The 6,913-nt window shown below is 25.5% G+C and overlaps 1 non-coding gene across 1 annotated transcript; it reads left to right on the top strand.

The window, feature by feature from the left end:
- The first annotated feature begins 359 nt into the window (after window positions 1-359).
- Window positions 360-6,497, top strand: LOC107444566 (uncharacterized). Its single transcript, XR_011636871.1, has 2 exons — window positions 360-598; window positions 6,144-6,497. It is a non-coding gene; the product is annotated as an uncharacterized protein (transcript).
- Window positions 6,498-6,913: the final 416 nt, after the last annotated feature.

Below are 6,913 nucleotides of genomic sequence, written 5' to 3'. Positions count from 1 at the left end.
TTTCTATTTGTAAAATGTTTCTCATTGCATTTTGAATTTATTTCATCCTACTCTCTGTACATTTTTCTGTATGCCTTTTTATTTTAGTGTTTTTAGGTTTCATTATTTTATTGCTTACAACTGCTAATTTTTAAATGAAAATTTAAAATTTTCTATTTGACACTATTAACACACAGTTAAATTAAAAAATAATTATTGAAATTGACTAGTTCAAGTTTGATTACTAGCTCTTATTAATTACTCCTGTGGTATTGCTTTCAATATTTTTCTATACAAAAATTGGCGGCAATTTTTTTATTAGATTCATTTTTAAGTTTTATGGTTAATATAAGAGTTAATATAATGGTTAATATAGGAGTGACGTCAGGAATGCTTAAGAATGACGTCATGTGGCAAGACTTAGTCCTACCATTCATAGTGTCTAGGCGATATTGGAAACCCAATCACGTAATTCGAATATATCGTATCTCTCAAACTGATAACTGCAGGTATATAAAGAGAGGGTCTCAGAAGTTAAGTAGAAGAGATAAACTATTTCAGACAAGCCGTATATTCTCATCGCATTCTTAGAATCCTCAACTTAACTGCACTCACCATGGTAAGTAGAATTCATTTCAATTTATGTATTATAATTTATGATATATAGGATTCAGTTTATGATGGCATATTTTTTTGCATTTTTGATGAGCTTTACTTTTTTTTTTAATTTTAAAAACAGTTTGTAATATTTTTAGAGAATTTTTTTTAATATTTCAAAACATTTCTTTTTTGCATTGTTGGTAAATTCTCAGGTATTCTCGTATAATTACAGCATTTAGTCATTTCTTGAATGAAATGTTTGAACATTTATTTTTTTCATATTAGTATTCTTTCATTGAAAGTAAAAGTCTGGTCAAATCTACCAGAATATGATAAAATTTTCCATTTTTCTTGCTCTATGAAAACGCCAAAACGATTGATAATTTTTACCGAATCGTTTTGGTAATAATTTTAGTAAAATTAACAACTAAATTTGGTTTTATACCATGAGAGAAAATTTGGTAAATGTATTAAAATATCGTTATTTTACCATGATACCTTAGAGTATGGCATAAAAATCCTATATTCGGTTAAATTTAGATTTTAGTTTAGTATATTTTACTAAATATGTGGTAATAACATATATAATTTTGAAAACTAGTATTTCCGGTAAACCATTACGTATAATCGGAAAAATTACCATAATGTAAAAAATTCAGCCTGAATTCTTCAATAAAACTTCAGGTATCTTCTTTGTAAGCCAGGTTTTTTTCATGTCACAAATTCGTCTATGTTTTTCTATTTATACAATTCCATTCTATTCTCTTTATTTATGTTCTGCAACCAATGTGAAACAGACAAAATGTTTTAAATATATATATTTTTTTGTGACCAAAATACGTACCCTAATCCTTAATGAGCCTTCGGCTATCTTTCTTGTTAGCCAATTTCTTTTATCTGACAAATTCTTCGATATTTTTCTATACATAAGTATCTTTTTCAAAAATCAAGCTTTACTTCACAAAAAAGTAATATTTTTTGCTTACTATAATCAAATAATTAATTTGATGATACTATAATTAAATAATTAATACGATGTATGAAGCGAATTCTAATAGAAAATGACCAGAGAAATTTACGTATCTTACTATTCACAAATTAATTACCTTATATAATTAAACATAAATATTTTTTGTGTGATTAGAGTTTTTCTATTAGGATATACAATACAGTGTTTCCCATTATGTTTTTTTCAACAAGATTTTCAATTAAGTTATCAAAAATTTAGAAAAGTGCATGAATATCTGAACAAATGACTAATCTAATTCAGACTAAAACTAATTCATAGCGTTTATCGATTTAACATAAAAGTCTCACCTTTTTATATTGGTCGTAAACTGTAAAATTTCAGATCAAATTCCGGTATAAAGTATCAGCATTTCGGATGCGTTATCCGTAAATACCATTTTTGTTTGTAATTTTTACAGAATTTATTTAATTAAAGTGATTAATTTTTTAGAGTAATTATTACAGTAAAAATATCGGCATAATTAGATTCTTTTTTCGTAACACGTTTCGGTAAAAGCAGATTTTGAGGTTAGAAGTACCTGCAACCTATTTTTTACCGTAATTTGATCAGGAATTTTTTGCAGTGTATATTTCTTCAGGAAGTCATTTAGGGTTACTATGGTTTCAAGATTTGTATTATTTTTAAAATGTTATTTCTGATCGTATATTTAAATTTTAAAAATATTGAAAAGTAAACACTTATTGATTACGCTTTTTATAAGTTAATTTAAATTTGATAAAAAAATCATACATTCGTGAACAAAACTTTAATTTTCCGTAATTAACGAAAATTAGGAATCGATAAATCTACAGGTTTTTTGCAATTCTTAAATCAGTTATAAAGTAAAGTTTGGTATTTAATAGATAAGATTATTGTTATCAAACGCATTATTTTTTAGAGTATATATTAAAATATGAAAAAGAATCGATTAAAGCTAATCGTTTTTAATAAAGATATTTAAACGTTAAGAATTATTTCATATTTTTGAAAATTCGGAGACAAACTTTTTGTTTCAATTTTTTCTCCAAAACCTTTAAAATCGAGGAATATTGGTATAAATTTTTTTCTAAATTTCTAATGAAGTTATTGTTTAAATTATTAATGACGCCCAAAATATAGCAATTTTTCTATGACTATAATTTTATTTCAATACATTTTGGAATATGATTTGGATTTTCATACCTAAAGATTTTTCACAATCCACTATTGTCTGTTTTGCTCTCACGGAAATGAATTTCAAAGTATTCTATGCTTTATATGAAGTTCTTTTCTTTCTACCCTTAAAATTATATCAGTTAAAAAAACCTTATAATTATATGGATAATATGTATTTTAAAATTTCAGTAATGTAGAGAAATTTAAAAAATTTTATATGGATATTTATTGTCATATTTATTAAATTCTAGAATATGCTGAAAAAAGAATTTAGAATATGTTGAAAAAGTATGCAAAATAGAGGATTTCTATTCTAATAAAATATTTTATAAGAGTCTTCATAAATTTTCTCTGCCTTATGATTATGTATAAGATTTTTTAAACCCACAAAAAATTTCTAAAACAAAATTTTAAAGTTTATATAATAAATTTTTTCTAAAACTGTCTTACAATATTCCGTTTTTAAACATATTTTTGCTAAATCTTCACATATTGAAATGTTTTACTAATAGGTTATTGTATAACATATATACCTATATTTTACTTTTTTATTAAATTAAATAAAAAAGCTCTTTTCCTAAAAAATATGAACATAATAGGTAACACGCCTTAGTATAAATACTTCGCGATACTGGTTTTCACATTTTGGTTGCACAAATTATAATTTGTGCATCCAAAAACTGACAATTTTGTAATAACCTTAGGTGCAAAACTGATTGTTGAGTATTAACCATATGTGTAGCATGCAAAAAATGTGTGCTATGATCCAAACACTAATGAAAAATTTTAGACAATTATTTTAAAAACAATATGAGATATCGTTTTTAAGGTGGTGAAAAATGTGAAAAAAGCCTTACTTTGATTCAAACAAACGCAATTAAAGACTTAAAATCATTAATCTATCCACTGTTATCACCTTGCACGAAAACTGTTATAACTTAGTAAATAATTAAAATACAAACAAAAGTAAAATATTTTTAGAAAGCTAAGAGTCAAGGATTATAAATAAAACAGAAAATTGACTTAACTCCTTGACGCAATAGATTTATTAAACGTATTTTTCATTAATGTCTATTAATTTAGGTCAAAATAAGGGAGAAATATTATATTTGGAATTTTGATTTGTGATTATGCTAAGCGACATAAAACACTGGTGTCTTTTTCCGTGTAAAAGGTAAAATCTTCCCAACATGACTTACTTCAGACAACAATTGTTCAAATTTGCACATATTTGCAGTTATTTATATCCATGAGAAACAGCAATTAATTATCGAAATTTCTTTAATTTACAAAATATCAATTATTGATAAAGTTTTGACTATGAATTGTGAAACTATGAATTTTCAAACTACTTATTTTATATTTTAGTCCATTCTGATAATCTAGCAAACTTTTTTAGTGACTATTAGACTGTATTTTATAGTTAAAAAAATGAGAAAAAGTATTTTTATTGGCATATATATAGCGCATTTATTAGAGCAAAATATTTCGAGCATTAAAAAAAGTACAGGAAAAGGAAGCCGATGTCCTATTTGCTTCAAAGGGTTAAGTAGTTAAAATTTCATGTACTTATTTTTTGTTTACTTACACTTTAATATTACTTCGTGAATAAGCTTTTCTCTTGATTAAAAATATATTTAGCGTACTTAGATATTTTGTTCATAATTCAATGATCCAGATTTCAGATGAATCAATTAATAATGGCAAATTGTGGTTCAAGTAAAAATATTCTTTGAATTCTAAGCATGGGTACATTTATTTTGACTGATTTAGATTCTTGACGATAAAATTAAAACTCATGTTCAAATTTTGAATGCAAAATATATATTCCAATTTATTGTTTTTGAAAAATATTTTAAAAGCATTCATGTTCTTATAAAATTTATGTTTAGATAAAAAATATTTTATAAATTGGTTAACAGGAAACCAAAATATCTCTGAAGCATAAAAATGTGTATACTTAGTGTGTAGTCATAACTGATTAAATTACTTAATAGAATAAGTGCTTTTAGCCGCTATAAAATGATTTCAAGATGTTTGCTAATGGTGAATATACATTGAGAAAAAGAAAGTACCTCCAAAACTACCAGAATAAAGTAAAATTTACCGTGATTTTAACTCTATGAGAAAATCAGATAGCTCGGTTAATTTTTACCGTACAGTATATATAATTAATATTATACATTATTTACATACCGTTTTTTCAAATGGCTTACATTCTGGTTTTTAGACCAGAATTCTGTTGTCACTAAAAAACTAAAAACTAATATTTATTTAACCGAAAAAAGGTTAAAAATAGGTAACATTGCTGAAATAATTGATTCATTCAAATGAATTGCTATAGCTGTCATCTTTAAATATTTTTTTTCAAACTCGATAATAATAAAAATAATTTCTAAAAACAAATATCCATTAAATTTTCTAAATGCTTTCATACTAAAATACTATTCAGTGATTTGTTCGACCTTTTACAGAAATCGCTCAACATATTACCAACCTCTAACAAAAAGGTTGTGGATTAAATAAAAGTAAGGTAAATCCTAGTTTAAATTTGCGAATTAGAATTAATGGTATCAATAGTTTAGTCAGGAAATTGATGAAAAACTTGAGTGTTTCAAAGTTATTTCTTAAATTTTTGAGTCTCGTGTTAAGTCCGGTATTCGTTAGGGAGCTAAAAAATTTTTGTGCCCGATTTTTAACTTTTAATCATAGTTATTTTAAAGAAACATTTTTCACATTTATTATTTATAACTTGCTTTAATGATCGAAAGAATTTTCCATGGTTAAATTTAAAATAAATGTGTTTAATAGTTTCGGAGAAATCACTATTAAAAAAGGACATTTAATAAATAGTCGCACTATTAAAATATTTTTGCCGCACATAAAGTAATAGACTATTTTATTTCAAGTTTAGGGTTTTTCCCTTTGCAAATATGGCTTAGTATGATACCAAATTATACATTCCTTTTGATTTGAAGCATATTCCATAACTTTTAAAATAAATAATAAAAACATTTACTAATTATTAAAAAATTTTCAGCATGATTTTTTTTTTGATAAAAAAGTTTAAAAATGGATGTAAAGATTGATTTATTTCCGTAATAAGTTCTGCGCGTATGCCCAAGACACAAAATGTTAAATTAACTTTAAGAAAGACCCAAATATTCTCTCACATTTTTTGACTGCTTTAATCACAGATCAAAAAGGAAACACAAAATTTAAATCCGTGGAGAATAGTTCTCAGAGGCAATTCATTAAAACCAGTAGGGGTACAAGTCTAATGATTCTTAAAAATTCAACTATACTTCTATTTCAGTCTTCTTATCTTACAATAGTTTGAAATTATAAATTTGTAAAAGAAACAAACATCTCTTCTAATGCACATTTTTTTTTCTTTCAGAAAATATCTTTCATTATTTCTTTCATTATATACTGGGTGATATTACTTGCAACTTCTTTAGCTGCCCCTGCACCATCAAGGTACGGTGGTCATCACGGCGGCGGTTATCATAAAGGAGGGCATCGTGGGGGTCATGGTGGCGGAGGATATAAAGGAGGCCATCATGGAGGAGGATACCATGGAGGTCATCATGGAGGTGGAGGGTATCACAAGGGACATGGTGGTCATCATGGAGGATATAAAGGAGGATATGGACATCATAGAGGATAATTGAAGCTCATAGAGCTGTGTTCAATTCGAACTATTTTTTTGTTTGTTTATCTGTAAATAAAATGTTTAATTTCCTTAAGAAAATTTATTTAGTAGAATTTCTTAATTTTATAATTTTTCTTACAACAACGTGGAATTATTGAAAATTATCATAAATGTTTTGCTTACTATATGATTTCCTCATCGCATTTTTTTTTACTTTAAAAATGCTAGAAAGCCATTAACATTAAAATTTTTTTAATAAGTATTTTTTCAGCAAAAAAAATATTTAAAATAGATTATTTGAGTATGCAATATTTATAGATTTATTTGCTTTAAAACGAAAAAAAAAGTATTGCGGCTTTTTCCATTTTAAACTATAATTACCTAAAACTAAATATAGTAAGTCAATGACGACTCAATTAAAAATTGCAGAGAGGAAAAAGTGTTCTCACAAATAAATTGGTGATATGTTTAAATTTAAATTAAGTTAATAGTTTATTTTGTTTGCTAGTACTTTA

Source organism: Parasteatoda tepidariorum, chromosome 5 (assembly GCF_043381705.1).
Source record: "Parasteatoda tepidariorum isolate YZ-2023 chromosome 5, CAS_Ptep_4.0, whole genome shotgun sequence".
NCBI classification, from domain to species: domain Eukaryota; kingdom Metazoa; phylum Arthropoda; class Arachnida; order Araneae; family Theridiidae; genus Parasteatoda; species Parasteatoda tepidariorum.
Note: the sequence above shows the minus strand (reverse complement) of the source record. Positions and strands in the feature narration are given on the sequence as shown.